Source organism: Lepus europaeus, chromosome 3, assembly GCF_033115175.1.
Source record: "Lepus europaeus isolate LE1 chromosome 3, mLepTim1.pri, whole genome shotgun sequence".
Taxonomy (NCBI): Eukaryota; Metazoa; Chordata; class Mammalia; order Lagomorpha; family Leporidae; genus Lepus; species Lepus europaeus.
Genome location: NC_084829.1, coordinates 118,564,358 through 118,580,343, shown reverse-complemented (window position 1 = coordinate 118,580,343; position 15,986 = coordinate 118,564,358).

Here is a 15,986-nt window from a genome sequence, read left to right as displayed (position 1 = left end):
TTCATATTTATTTGAGTTAAAATCTTATTCTCTATGGTTTATCACAGGGGATTCTGACTGGTCCTGGGCGAAGGGCAGCTAGCATTTTCTGAAGAGATCATTAGTCAACTAGGCTTTTTAGTTCTAGAATGCTTTAGCATTGACATGAAGTATATCTATACCCAAATTTCAGGACCTGATAACACAATTGTTGTAGAAAACAGTATTTCAGTGAATACCTCCCAGTTAAACAGTATTCAGTAAATATTACTGATAGAAATTTTGAAATTGGGTTTATAAGTCCTTTCAGGAAATTACAAAAAAGTGATTCAATTAAGAAGATTTTATATAAAAGTGATTAGTATCTTTTATTATTTCCTCATTTTTCAGTCTCTAGTTCTACTTTTCCAGTCAGAAATTTAATTTTCCTGCTCTTGAATATTGAATAAAAATCAGAGAATGTATGTGTATGTCTCTGTCATCACTACTACTAACAGCAACCACTGAAGCAGTCGGCTTGCCTAGTCCTTGGCCACCTTATTCTCTTGCCTCCTGCAGTTTTTCCAGTTCACTACTAATTTTGGTCTTTCATCTCCGTTGAAGTTCTACACTTCTGTCATTCTCTTGCACATTAGTGCTATTCCTCTCCTAAATCCAACTTTTTAGTCCTTTAAAATCCAAATTCTTCACATCATTTTCTATGATATATCACTGATTTCTTTGTTTCTCTCATCGCATCTTGCTGATCCAAAGCCAGGAGCCAGGTGCTTCTCCTGGTCTCCCATGCGGGTGCAGGGCCCAAGCACTTGGGCCATCCTCTACTGCCCTCCCGGGCCATAGCAGAGAGCTGACCTGGAAGAGGGGCAACCGGGATAGAATCCGGCACCTCAACCGGGACTAGAACCAGGTGTGCCGGCATCTTATTTCCCTTTAAGAATGACTGGTTTTGTGATGGTCTATTTTTTCAACTTCTGAAATCCATGTTCTATAATACCTAGAGGTATACTTAACCAAGACTAAGACTTTTTGACATCTTTTTTATTCATCCTAATGTTTCACTCAAGATTCTTACCATTTACACAATTCCAAAATTGCTTTACTCTATCCAATCAATAAAGTCATATCAAGGTTCTGTCTTACATCTATCCATCTCAGAATTAAGAGTTTCATAAAAATGCATTTTCACATGTGTTCAAACAAAGAAATGAAGTCAGGAGCTGATGTTGTAGTATAGTAGGTTAAGTTGTCGCATAGGGCACCAGCATCCCATATAGACATCAGTTCAAGTCCTGGATGCTCCACTTCCAATCCAGTACTTTGTGATTGCACCTGAGGAAATAACAAAAGGCAGCTCAAGTTCTTGGGCCCCTGAACCCACCCAGGAGACCTGGAAGAAGCTGCTAGCTCTTGGCTTCAGCCTGGCCCAACCCCATTGCAGCCACTGGGGAAAAAACCAGTGGACAGAAGACCTCCCTCTCTCTCTCCCACACTCTTGGTAACTCACTCTCTCAAATAAATCTTAAAAAAAAATAGGAAGAAGAAATGATGTCAGACTTTTTCTAACAAACAGTAAATGTAATTTGGTTGATTGGCTTGATATGATGGTAGGCTTTTCCAAAAAGTTTTTTGCCAAATTAACATTTTCTATAAACTAGCTCATTCAGTATTTTTAATATTTTAACAATAATATATTGAAAATGCATGAAATTAAATTCATCGCATGTCAGCTGGAAGTAGCTCTAAAGACACATGATTGTCCCTCCACCCCTCTTGGACTTTTGGGGCTGATGTAATCCCACACAACACTTGCTTTATAAAAAACAAAAGGGACTAATGTTAGTAAAATGGTGCCATCTTATCTGTGGCACCATCTATGCCCCAGACACCATCTTAGGCCCTGGCCCCTGTTTCCATCTTGCATAGTAGGCTTGGGTCCTAAACCCCATGGCCCAACCACTGGCTTCAGCTCCACCCCCACCCTAAAGAGATTCATTGCTCCTAATTCTCTACCTGCCCCCTGGCAAAGGTTTAACAGGACCTGTTCCAGAACATGTGCGCGCTCTCTCTCTCTCTCTCTCTCTCTCTCTCTCTCTCTCTCCACTCTCCTCCTCTCTTACCCTCTCACTCTCCCCACCCCTAGGCCTGTCAGGTTTCCCTCACCTGACAATAAATCTTTTCTCTAACTCCGGTGTTTGTTGTGTTTTGTGGCGCCCTTACGCCTTGCAAAGCAACTTGCAAAACAGATAAGCTGCACAAGGCACCTATGAAACAGATAAGAGGAAAGTTACCAGAGGCTCGCCACTCTTCCACCAGCTGCCCACTACCTCTGCTCCACCCCCCGTATCAAAATCCTTCCTTAACCAGATAAAACCTCAGCTCTAAATGTGCCCTGTGCAGTCTTTTTGTAAGAATGGACTGCCACGCCTCTTTGCTTTTAATAGTAAATTGTCTATTAAAAAAAAAGTTTGGAATCACAGCTATTGCACTCATTAGTAAAAGTGTATCAAAATTAATAATAGTCAACTCTAAAGCCTTTTTTGATTTGATTAATTATTTTGAAAGTTACAGAAAGAGAAGGAAAGACAGAGAGTGAGAGAGAGAGAGAGAGAGAGAGAGAGAGAGAGAGATCATTCATCCACTGGTTCACTCCCCAGATGACTGCAACAGCCAACACTGGGCCAGGTTGAAGCAAGCCAGGAGCTTCATCCAAGTATCCCACATGAATGGCATGTGCACAAGCACTTGGGCCATCTTCTGCTGCTTTTGCCAGGCCATTAGCAAGGCGCTGGATCGGAAGTACAGCAACAAAGATATGACCCAGCAACCATAATGGGATATTGGCAATGCAAGGCAGCAGCTTGACCCACTACACTGCAAGGCCTGCCTCCTCAGTAAAGTCTTTTTAGTATGCATCTTGTAAATTAAGAAAGAAAATTAATAACTGGGGCTGGTTTTGTGGCATAGCCTGTAAGGCTGCTGTTTGCAATACAGGTATACTTTATGGCTGCATGGGTTTCTTGTCCCAGCTGCTATTCTTCTCCAACACCTGCTAATTAACCTGGGAGAGCAGCAAACGATGGCTCAAGTATTTGGGCCCCTGATACCCTTGTGGGACACCCAGATGTAGTTCTGGGCTGCAACTCCTGGCTCCAGCCTGGGCCAACCCTGGTCATTTGTGGCCATTTGTGGAGTGAACCAGCAGGTAGAAGACCTCCCTGTATCTGTGTCTCTCCGTCTATGTCAATCTATCTGCCTTTTAAATAACTTGATTAGTTAATTAAAGCAAGGAAATAAATCATTTTACAAGTCAGTCTCAACTAATTGAATTGTCTACTAACTGATTAGTTAAAATATTTTGATGAAATATCACTATAAGAATTTTTTGGCAAATAACTTGAAAAAAAGATTAAGGAATTGAGTGTTATTGCTATACATAGTAAAACTCTTTGGGCATGTGTTCTGGCATAGAGAGTTAGGCCTCTACTTCCACTTTGGATGTCCCTTTCCCATAATAGAAGGCATGGCTTGTAAACTGGCTGTTTACAAACTTGCTGTCCAATCCAACTTCCTGCTAATGCAATCTTTTGCAGAAGCAGGTGAGGTTCAAGCGGTTGAGTCCCTGCAGGAGAAAGCCAAGTGGAGCTCCAGGCTCCTGGCTTCTGTCCGGCCCAGCCCTGAGTGTTGCAGACATTTGGGGAGTGAGCCAGCTATTTGCCCTTCTCTCTTTCCCTGTCAGTGTCTGTCCCTGTTGCTCCACCTTTAAAATAAATAGAAGTAAACAAATAACTAAATAAAGCTTCCACTTCTACTTATATTTGGTAATAAATGTTCACAATCCTTACATATATGCAACATATAAGTATAAAATATGAATATAATTGATGTTGAATCTTGCCTCAACCCAATACTAATATTCATTCAGAAGTAAATTGATGACTTCCTTATTAAAAAATTTATTTTCATTGTATTGTACTTTTTATTTTTAATTAACATGTGTCAAAGTTTATATTGTTACAATCAATTGGGTGTTAATAACAATTTTCATGAAATTCAATTTAGAAGACATTTTTTTAATGCTGAAAACCTTATGGCCAGAAAGTTAAAAATAATTAAATGTTAATTTATACATCTATTTTTGTTGCATGGAAATATACGTAATCAATAAAAGACATTCAGAACAAGAATATATTTTATTAATATAACACTTAACTGGAGGGGCCATCGCTGTGGTGTAGCAGTTAAAGCCGCTGCCTGCAGTGCCGGCATCCCATATGGGCTCCGGTTCATGTCACAGCTGCTCAGCTTCAGATCCAGATCTCTGTTACGGCCTGGAAAAGCAGTAGAAGATGCTTGGGCCTTGCACCCACATGGGAGAACCAGAAGAAGCTCTTGGCCCCGGGCTTCAGATCAGTGCAGCTCCAGCCGTTGCTGCCAACTGGGAAGCTGGAGAAATATAATAGAAATATGAGTTCAAAGAAGAAAACAAAATGCATACATTTCCCAGCAGTAAAATAAAATTTGCTTATGAATTTTTAAATCAATATTTATTAACACAAGCGTCTTGATTTACAGAATTTAAAAATCGGAAGGGATATTGAATTAACTATTAAACTGCTCTTCATATTTATTTGCCTGTATTACCTCACATAATTCTGAATATTTTTCTATTCTGTTAAAAGTTTATTTCTTAAATTTTATATTCTGTTTAAACAGCTGCCAAAGGTGTGGCTTCTGATACAATATGAATATTGACATTCAGATTTTTAAAAAAACCAAGGGATTACATGAGATCTGTAGACAAAGCCGATGAGAATCTGGACCCCAAGGCCCCTCGGGGGCTCTGAGTCTGTGTCCTTCCCCTCTTTGGCAGGATCACTACTCTCCTCTCCTCTCCTCTTGTCCTCTTCTGAGTGCGTGCACTGCGCTTCGGCTGCCAAGGAATTTCCACAAAGTCAAAATTTTTCTAAGCATATTAAAAATTCTGTTTCTTAGGGCCAGCATTGTAGGATAGCAGATTAAGCTGTCACCTGTGTTGCCAACATCCCGAATGGGAACTGGTTGGTGTCAAGATCCCTGCTGATGCACTTGAGAAAGCAGCAGAAGACAGCCCAAGTACTTGGGACCCTGCACCCACGTGGGAGACCCAGATGATGCTTCTGGCTCTTGGCTTTGACCCAGCCCAGTTCTGGCCATTGTGGCCATTTGGGGAGTGAACCAATGGATGGAAGATCTCTCTCTCTTCTCTCTCTCTCTCTCTCTCTCTCTCTCTCTAACTCTTCATTTCAAAAAATAAACAAATTTTTAATAAAAACATTGTTTCTTCTGAACCATAAACACTTTTCACAAACCATAAACACTTGTTTACTCGAGATCATCTTCATCCTTTCAAAATCTGATGATTACTATGAGGTTCTTTATTTTGTGTTCATATATATTATCTGTTTACAACATTCCTAGCACTTGATGGTGCACAGTAAATGTTGGCTATTGCTGTTTTAATATTGTCTTCATGGATAGATATTTCAAGTCAGATCTCCCTCTTCATCCACAGGGATATGAGTGTACCTCAAAAAGTTCACAGAAGATGTAACTTATGAAGAAAATCATGGATGAATTTCAAATTTTTACCAAAATAAACTTACCTCTGAAACCTATTTTCATGATTTTTTTCCCCTTGAAGGATCAAGTCAGAACCAGAGTGAGAGAGAGAGAGAGAGAGAAGGGCTCCTAGCCACTGCTTTACTCTCCAAACACTCAAGTCAGAACCAAAGTGAGAAAGAAACCCAGACAGAGAGAGAGAGAGAGAGAGAGACAGAGAGAGAGAGAGAGAAGGGCTCCTAGCCACTGCTTTACTCTCCAAACACTCAAATGGTGGGACGGGGCCGAGCTGAAAGCAGGAACCAGGTTCGCCTCACACATGCCTAGCCAAAACTGCATCACTTGAGCCATCACCTGCTGCTTCCCAGAGTCTATACTGGAAGGAAGCTGGAATGGAGAGCTAGATCCAGGACTCAAATCCAGGCATACTTATAGAGGATGCTGACATCTCAACTGACACCTTAACCATTAGGCCAAGTTTTCACCCCCAATGAAATGCTTTAATAGCCTCCTATGTCCCAAGACCCCAGTGGATACCTGAAACAATATGTAATACTAAACCCTAACCATATTATGTTTTTCCCATCTATATGTACTTGCAAAATATATATTAATGGATTAGCAATGAGAATACAATAAAATACAACATAATGTAATAAAAGTTATATGAATATGATCTCTCTCTCAAAATACCTTATTGTGCTCTACTCACACTTCTCTCTCGCGATGCCATGAGGAAATAGAAGACACAGGTGAATGCTGCAGAGTGATGACATACTCTTCAGCTGCTGCTGGCCTAATATATGGTGATATGCTGGAAACAGGATCATTTAGCCATGACGATGCCAATTGACCGTAGACAACTAAAGCTTGTGAAAAGCCAACTTGCAGATAAGGGGGATCTCTGTATAATTTATTATCAACCGCATATGCATTGTTTTATGTATATCAAATTTTAATATTGCTTCCAGTTTCTTCAAGAATACTAATAAGTTTGCTGGTTTTTAGTTTTTATTTAGATTTTTTCTTCTCTGCCGCAAATTGATACTCAACATATATTCGGAACTGGGATTTTATCTACACAACCAGGGCTGTTATATACTGCAGTATCTTCATCTTATGGCTGAAATGTTTTCACAGGGTGATTTTTATTCACTCTTAGTTATACAAGTAGCTTATGACCAAGCTTTCTTCGCATCTTAGATAGAATTTAAGACAGACTCTTAGCTGTCCATTATGGAAAATAAGGAAATTAGAATTGCTACTCCTCTGATTGCACCTGCAAGTTCTTGACATCATATACCATTGATTTTTCCATTGTCAATGTTTATATCATGTTTAACATAACTACAAATTGAGTTTCAATTCTAAGGATAGAAAACTTATTAATATTATCATTAAGTATTATTCACTGAAGAACCTAGTATAGTAATTAGACAAATACACAAAAAAAACAATTTTATAATGAAATTCATGCTTTTGAAGGATAATATTGAAATTCCATGGCTAAATAAATTATTTATTTTAAACTCTTAGTTTCTGTTGGCTTCCTATATCTAGGATGAATCTTTTTTAGCATATTCGTTTGCCCTGAAAGTCTAATACTCACCCCTACCCAATCTTTATTTTCTTGTTGAGAAAAGAAATGTCTACCTGATTGACCAAATAACTAACTCATCCAGCTTCTTAATCAATAAACTATGTAAAACAGAATATACTATCTTCCTGAAAACAATCTTCTTAGAGCATTGTTGTACTTTCTAAATTTGACGCATGGCTTTTATTCTGACATCTCTATTTATAATTCAAATTTAATCAATGTTTTCATGATATCCATGTTATCCTTTTTATTAGTGTCCATTTATGTTTTTGCTAGAACACAAGCATTAGTAAATAAATAACATTGGAGGTAAACTTTCTGATCTCTTGCATGTTTAACTATATTCTCCTTTTGGTCTCACATGGGCTAGGATATTTCTAGGCTCAGAATTTTCACTCAGAATATCCAAAATTTTTGTTAATTTCTAATAGAGAATATTGCCAATGAGAAGCCAAATAGCAATCCAATTTTTATCCCTTTGTTTAATTTAAAATATTTAAAATATTTTAAATTATAAATATTCATTAAAATAGGTCTGTAATGTTTATTGCTTTATTTATTCTATTTGGTCTTTAATCAAATATTCATCTTCGCATCAGTGAAGTCTTCTTATGTATTTTGGGATTATTTCTTCCCATCCACTGACCCCATTTTCTTCATGTAAATCCTGTTAAAAAACAATTGGACCTCCAAGATTGTTCTCCATTCTTCTATTTTTTTACACTTTTTCTTTATTCTTCTAAATGCTTAACTGTTTACAAATTTTATTTTCTTTTTTGAGTTTTGCAAATGTTTTATCAATATAAAAAGAACAGATTTCATGTATTTAAAAGACACGATTTGAAGAACATAAGGATACTTCCCTCTTCCCTTTCTTCTGTCTCAATTTTTGCAATAATGTATATTCAGTGTATTTTATAATCACAAGCTTAATACTCTCCTAAATATAGTGTTCAACAGGTAAAAAGTAGAAAGACCACTGTCTATCCCAGTCTTTGTATTACTGATCTTATCTTTAATTTACCATAATTATTTCTTGCCCTCTGGGTGACTCTTTTTTAGAAGATCCAGCTCCAAATATATAAATGAGCTATTTAGTAAAATAATCCAATTGTCCAAATTAGAACTTTCTAAAACTTTTCTCTCTTATAAAAAAGATTAAGCATCCAATTTTCTGTTTGTCTATTTCTTTCATGCTTTTTATCTTTCTCAAATATTTTTGAATCCTGTTTTCCTACTTATGAATCAAAAATTTAGTCTATAATACAAGTATCAAGCACTGACTCCCACAATTATTTCATAGTATTGCTCCCTGAACCCCAAGACCAGATGTTTATAAATTCTTACATATGAAAGCTCTGAGTAATTACACAAGACTCTATTAGGGAGGAGATAAGAGCATAAAAGTCTCATAATGAGTATGTTATTAATGTTTGCTTTGATGCTACACTAGAAAGCATTGTATTTACTAGGATATATGGAATAATAATGTGAAAAAGAAAATTCAGAGGAAGAACTTCCACAAAGCTAGCATAATTAACAGATGATTAAATGTAGAAATCAATGACTACCATGATTTCAATGAATTGGTGGGAGGGATTATAAATTCTCAGTTGATAATGGTGCAGTTGTGAACAAGTAGTTTTGCTCTTGCACTGTTAATTAAAAGCTAGTCAGTAAAATTGTGTTCAGGTACAAGGAATAATGTACCCTTAGTATAGCACCTTTGTAAATAAAGATGCATATAATTTTATTAAATCTTAGAACTTTACGTCCATTCCAGCCTTTCACATTGAATCTTTATTCCAGAAAAAAAAATGAGTATGATATGTAAAAAGCACATTTGATACAGGCATTAAATGTACAGGGAGGACACTTGGTATTAAATGCAATATAAATAAACATAAAAATAACAGAAAGTATATAGTCTTGATGCTTGATTTAAAAAAAAAATTCCTCCTGATACAATTCAACAGCTGAGTGAGTATTTACAATCTGTTAAGCATATTTGCCTTGAAAAATACAATCTAGTCCTCAGTTACCAATAGTGCAGTACAGTCTTAAAAATTCCGTTTGGTTCTCTAGCTGACACTTGTTGCAATCTATTGGAATTAAAACAATGGCAAATCAGATTGCCAAGGTTCACAGATGGAGTCCATCAATTCATCTCAAATCTTTTCTGGATAACATTCTAAACTGAGGATTAATCATAGTAGCCCTGAACATTAAAGGTTAATAATAGTGAAACTACATTAGTTGTCCTTTCATAATGGCTCATAGGTGGGAATATAAACAAGAAAACTTCTGGAGGTAAAGATAAACATGGGTATAGCCACAGATGGAATGGAACCAACTGTTAATTTAAATACTTTCTATGTTCATGAAGAATATTTACTTTCCAAATTTATACAATTTTTCTTTGCGTTGCTGAAAATCTTCATTTAGAAGTAAATTTTCATAAAACAAATAAATATCAAATTCAGCATTAGATCAGACACACCAATATAAGAACTTTATACCTTTTTCAGCCACTAGCTAGCTGTAGTTCCATAGGAAGGCTTTGTGCATCACAAACTTCTGTAATATTGGAAATTTAAGCATCTGTTTATGGTCTTTCTTTTCCTGAGTATGTATAACCAAAGCAAACATTAAACCCATAGGAATCACATCAGTGTAACTAACACATTTACACATATATACTTATTAAACAGACACAATGACTATCATGATTTCAATGAGTTGGTGGGAGGGATTATAAATTTTCAGATGATAATGACTGGGGATGATGGTGCAATTGTGCACAAGTGGTTTTGCTCATGCACTGTTAATTAAAAACTAGTCAGTAAAATTGTGTACAGGTACAAGGAAAAATGTACCCTTAGTATAGCACTTTTGTAAATAAAGATGCATATAACTATATTTACTGCTAGCATCAGTTTTTCTCCTCTTCTATATACTATGATTGATCCCCATACAAATTTTTTTCACACACAGCCTACTGGTGAGGATTTAAATAGACAGAACTCAGGAATACATGAATTACAGCTATATAATATATTTGACCAATTGTGTGAAACTAAAATAGGGTTATTTTCAGATACAACATCTATTTCCATACAGGTTTTTTTCTGGAATAAATCTCCCATCACTTCAAGTCCCCAAATCACCTTGAATATTGTATGGTTCGGGCATAGCTATGATCTTAGAGATTACTGCCAGTATTCATTGTATTTGTTACTATCTAACCCTATTGTCACATATGTCATCTTTCTTACCTTAGATTCAATCACCTGTTTTTCATAAAATTGCAAAATGCCTTTCACATTCTTATCAAACAAGAAATGTGATTTAATCTTCAATGCCAACAAATATGTATGCTACACACAAAAATGAGAAAATTTTATCATTCTAATAAATGTTCTAAACAATCTAGTTTTATACCTTATAAATACAAAAGATTATTCATTAGGTGCCAGTGCTGTAGAATAGCAGATTAGGCCACCACCTGTGAGCCAGCAACCCATGTGGGTACCAGTTGGAGTCCTGGCTGCACCATTTCCAATCCAGCTCTTTGCTATGGCCTGGGAAAGCAGAAAATGGCCCAAGTATTTAGGCCCCTGCACCCATGTGAGAGACCCAGAAGAAGCTCCTGGATCCTGGCTTCAGATTGGCTCAGTTGCAGCCATTGAGGTCTTCTGGGGAGTGAACTGGCGAATGGAAGATTTCTCTCACTCTTGCTCTCTGTAACTCTACCTCTCAAATAAATAAATAAATAATCTTTTAAAAATAGTATAAGACTGGGGCAGGTTACATAATAGTATAAGGCTCATAGCAGGTTAAGTTGCCGCCTTCAGTGCCAGCATCCCATATGGGTGCCAGTTCGAGTCCTGGCAGCTCCACTTCCAATTCAGCTCTCTGCTCTGGCTTGGGAAATCAGTAGAAGATGGTCCAAGTCCTTGGGCCCCTACATCCATGTGGGAGATCTGGAAGAAGCTCCTGGCTCTTGATTTCAGATAGGTGCAGCTCCGGCTGTTGGGGCCATTTGAGGAGTGAACCAATGGATGGAAGACCTCCTCTCTGTCTCTCTGTCTCTCTCTCTGTCTCTCCCCCCACCTCTCTTTCTCTGTGTAACTCTGACTTTCAAATAAATAAATAAATTTTAAAAATAGTATAAGACCAAAAGGTTTCTAAGGGCTGAAAGGCATGAGCAGGGGCTGCTTTGGGTATGGAGCTTCTTTTTAAGCTAATGAAAATTTTTCTAATATAGGACAGTGGTGTTGCTTACATAACTTTGTGAATAATCCAAAAAAATACACTTTGAAATTGTGAATTTTGTGTTATGTGAATTAGATCTTGATGCCATTAAAAAAATTTTTCAATGGGAAAGTATGCAAGACATTAAGAATCAAGTTCTCCTGAAAATAGCACCCTGGTTTCAATGTGAAAAATAGATTTGGAAGTTAAGAAAGGAGAGAAATTTACAAAGTAGAACTAATAGCAATTGATAATAGATTGAATATTGAAGAAAAGTAAGAAATGAGATGTTAAAGAATTCACTTTAGTTTGGCAGCTTCAACAAGGGAGTTGATATTAGTACCATTCATTGATATTATGACATTTGAGAATGATAAGATTTTGAAAGAGGGAAAGATAAGTCAAATAATAACAAAATTATTCATCTAGAACTCAGGGTAGTGTTCTTCGTAAAGAGAAAACTTAGGAGTTTACTTTATATAGATTAAAATTACAGCCAGAGATGTAAAAGAAACAACCTGGGAAGAAAACATAATGTGAAAAAATATCTTCATCCATTTGGATTCCTTTAACAACATATCAAATATCAAGTAGTTTATAAACAACAGAAATTAATTTTTCACAGTCCTGGAGGCTAGAAAGCCCAAGACAAAGGTACGGGAGGATTCATTGTCTGGTGAGGGCCCAATCTCTGATTCACAAAGGAATTCATTTCGTTATGTTCTAATGTGGTAGAAAGGAGAAAAGAAATTCTCAAAAGCCACATTTCACAATACTATGACTTTGGGGAGGTGCAATTTCATCATATGAACTTTGGGAAAACCAACAATTTAATCTATAGCAGTAAACAAATAGTTTAGAACCAATCCTTAAGGAACTCTGAATTCTATTAGCCAACTAGAGACTACAGGTCTGTAATGGAAAAAAAAAAAAATAAGCAGCCAGAGAATTATTGGGAAAACCAGGAGACTGTTGAGTCAGAGGACAAAGATAGCATTTTAAAAGGAAAAGATAAGATTTGCCATGTGTAAAAATGTCATCTTGTAAGAATGCTTGCAAGAAGACAAATAAGATAAGGACTCGTGTGTGTGTGTGTGTGTGTCTGTGTGTGTGTCTGTGTGTGTGTATCTTGTATTAACTTGCTAATATTTGTGGAAAAATTTCGTCAGATACATGCTCAATTAATTGCCCAGGAATGGGCAATGAGAAAGGGGTAAGAGCTGTTATAAACAAGTTCACTCTTGCTGCTGCTGCTTCTGCTACTGCCGTTGTTGTTTTAACAGTTTGTGAAGAATAGAAAGGAGTAAGGTCAATAGTTTTAATATATGCAGGAGTTAATAAATATTATTACTTCTATCTTTATTGGAGTATTCCTGAGTACTCCCATGTGATTTAAAAAAAAAACTAGAGTTGTACTCATTTAAGTGATAGAAACTGAGACTATTCAAGAAAAAAAAATAATTCATGGCATAAGTTCCCTAAAATGATGAGAATGACAGGTTCCAAACCCCAAGTGTAAGGATTAAATAGATCTTCTACAGGAAGGAAGCCAGAGGCTAAAATAGCTGAAAGATATAAGAGTTCAGTTGTGTGATATCTGATAAGAGGCTGGTCCCATCTGATCACTCAGTTTTGTCCATAAGGCAGATTCGAGGTAACCTGCTTAGGATAAAGAAGAGGAAAGGTTGAAGATAAAAAGAAAAATCAACTGAAGCATGAAAACAATGAAGAATTATTTTTATATAGAATATGAGAGCATGAGGAACGAGATAAAACAGATTGTTAAACATTATTTAAGCTCCTTCCTCTGCACACTTTGCCCAACACTACTGGGCATCTCTGGTGCACCATGGGCACACAGTTTGAGTTGATGTAGCATATTAATAAGAATCCCCATTTTGCCCTTTAGGTTGTCCTAAAGTCATCTTAAACCCTACATCATAGATAAAGTCATTAAGGTAACCTGATGCTCTTATCTGATGCCTGAAATATTAACATTTTTTAGAAAGTCTAGGTGCATTCTGGTTAGAAACAGAACACCTTTGTCAATAGATTTTTTTTTCTAATTCATGGCACCAGGATCTACTCATCTGGTATTTTCCCAACACTATACTTCTGTCTGTGAGTCCATTATAAATTACACTCTGTAATCATGGATTTGTCAGCCTCTGTCTTTGGTCTCACATGCCTTCTGTCTGTGGTGGCCAATTCTGATATGCTAAGTTTCCCTAATGCAATTGGTGAGTCAGCCTGGAGAGCAAGGAAATGGGTAAGAGAAACTGAGTTTCCATGAGGGAAATTCCAGAATGATCATCTACATCTTTGTGGGCTATAAGAAGAGAATGTGCTGGACATTAGTAGTCTGCTGCATGAGTGTGGAGACATCATAAAAATGCTACTGTGTTGGGAGCAATTGTTTTCTTGCTGGATGTTGTCTAGCCCACTGTGCTCTAGGGAAGGTCGGTATATTTCCAACACAGTGGGATGGTCATTATTGTGGGCTCTCCATGCACAACTGTTTACAGGAGAGACAGTCAAACAACTAGAGAGGATAGTGTTAAGGTAATTGGAAGCGGGGAAGGGGGAGGGTCTCTCTCTGCCTTATGAGCCAATCTTTTCCTCCCAATTGCTTATGCAGTAGGGACAAAGGCCCAACAAAAACAGTGGTCAGCTCAGATGAAAACCCTCTCCTTGGGGAAATAACAAGAAGCATAAGGTACTCTGCAGGAGTGGAGAGGCTATTTATGGCCAAGATTTGTAAGGCACCAGTCTGCAGTAAAAGCCGATGTGTTACAGAGTCCCCTGAGATGGTATGGCCCCTTATTTCTCTCCTTATCCCAGCTTCCAGGCAGGATGTATATGATGTTGGGAAGCTATAACTGACTTAGAAGAGGTTGAACACAGCCATAGTGGGTTGCACCTTGTCATTAAATGGATAAGAAAGGAAAACAAATTAAGGGACCAGTTCAAGTAACTAGAAGGCACAATCTTACTGATCCCCGTATTCTCGAGAGAAAATAATTTAACAATTATCCTGTTGTTTGATCTATGGAAAGACATGAAGCCCAAAGAGCAGTTCAGATATCTCCCATCTGCTGTCTTCACAGAGAAACAACATCAGGATCTGTGATCAGACATTGCAGCTTGAATAGAATGACTCCCTCCCACTCTATGAGAGTAGTGGTGAGGGACCAGAGGTTTTATATACAACTCACTATATAATGGTGCCCCCAAAATAAAGAAGAAATCACCCTAGTAGGTATTGATGTACAATTAACTTTAATCCATGATAGCCTGGAATTTTTTCAGGGCCATTGGTAGTCGTAGATGCATATAAGGGCAAGACTATTAGATATTAAATCATTATATTAATGTTATTAACTTACTATTAAAACAAGCATTGTTGGATTTATATTTCAGGCAATCACCCCCTGCACTTTACTTGGTGCTCTTTTCTCTGTTCCAAGACAATATCCTATGTATGGATACCTTGTTGGAGAAGACAAAGTAAATATCTGGGAGAAATTGGAATTAAGGTCACATGATAAAGGTTGTGCTGTGGGGAGATGCAAAGTGGGAGCTCCGTGGACTTAGTGCCTCCAGGTGGGTAGCACATTCATAGGTCAATACAAACTACATAGGGGACCAAAATCAGAAACACAATCAAAGAATGGGAAAGGGTGGGAATTCTACAGCCTCTCCACAATGTTTTACTTAACCTTGTGTGGCTGATTAAAAAACAAAGTTTTTTTTTAAGGGCCAGCGCTGTGGCATAGTGGATAAAAAACAAAGTTTTTTAAAAAACTTTTATTTAATAAATATAAATTTCCAAAGTACAGCTTTTGGATTACAGTGGCTCCCCCCCCATAACCTCCCTCCCACCCGCAACCCTCCTATCTCCCGCTTCCTCTCCTATCCCATTCACATTAAGATTCATTTTCAATTATCTTTATATACAGAAATCAATTTAGTATCTACTAAGTAAAGATTTCAACAGTTTGCACCCACACAGAAACACAAAATGTAAAATACTGTTTGAGTACTAGTTATACCGTTAATTCAGATAGTACAACACATGAAAGACAAAGATCCTACATGGGGAGTAAGTGCACAGTGACTCCTATTGTTGATTTAACAATTGACACTCTTGTTTATGGTGTCAATAATCATCCTAGGCTCTTGTCATGAGCTGCCAAGGCTATGGAAGCCTCTTGAGTTCACAAACTCCTATCTTATTTAGACAAGGCCATAGTCCAAGTGGAAGTTCTCTCCTCCCTTCAGAGAAAGGTACCTCCCTCTTTGACGGCCCATTCTTTCCGCTGGGATCTCACTCACAGAGATCTTTCATTTAGGTGACTTTTTTTGCCAGAGTGTCTTGGTTTCCATGCCTGAGAAACTCTCATGGGCTTTTTAGCCATATCTGAATGCCTTAAGGGCTGATTCTGAGGCCAGAGTGCTGAAAAAAAAAAAGTTTAATGGAACTTGGAAAATAACTGTGAGTTATTGGAAACTTAACAAATTGCCCTCTTATACATGTTGTTATTCCCAGTATTTC